Source organism: Sinocyclocheilus rhinocerous, unplaced genomic scaffold (genome assembly GCF_001515625.1).
Source record: "Sinocyclocheilus rhinocerous isolate Xijiao unplaced genomic scaffold, SAMN03320098_v1.1 scaffold2106, whole genome shotgun sequence".
Classification (NCBI taxonomy): domain Eukaryota; kingdom Metazoa; phylum Chordata; class Actinopteri; order Cypriniformes; family Cyprinidae; genus Sinocyclocheilus; species Sinocyclocheilus rhinocerous.
Window position 1 is genome coordinate 69,788 of NW_015657498.1, and position 528 is coordinate 70,315.

Sequence of the window (528 nt, forward strand, 5' to 3'; positions counted from 1 at the left end):
AATGTGTTTATGCGGTTTAAGGTTCAAAAACCACATTATTTTCCACATACTGTACATTATTGTTTCTCCTCTATGCCCCGCCTTTCTGAAACGCGTCGATTTTTACAAAGCTCATCGTTCTGAAAAGCAAGGTGTGCTCTGATTGGCCAGCTATCCAGTTGTGATTGGCTGAATACCTCAAGCGTGTGACGGAAATGTTACGCCCCTTACCATATTGTGATGCCGTGTCCCGGCGCGACGAGACAAAAACAATAAAATCCATTACAAACGAGGCATTTGTTGCAACCAGTGTGGACATAATTACGGATTATAACGCGTTGCATCACGCCGCGTAAACATAAAACCATGTCTGCATTTGTGTTGAGAAACGACAAACAACAAGCACTACTCTACACTGCTCAAAACTCGTGTTTGAATCATCAGTGGCAAATCCTTTAAATATGAAAACGTACTTACAGGCTGTGAGTCAGAACACCGGCATTGTAGGCTTCTCTCCCAGGAAACAGTCCTCGTCCTCCATAAAATGCG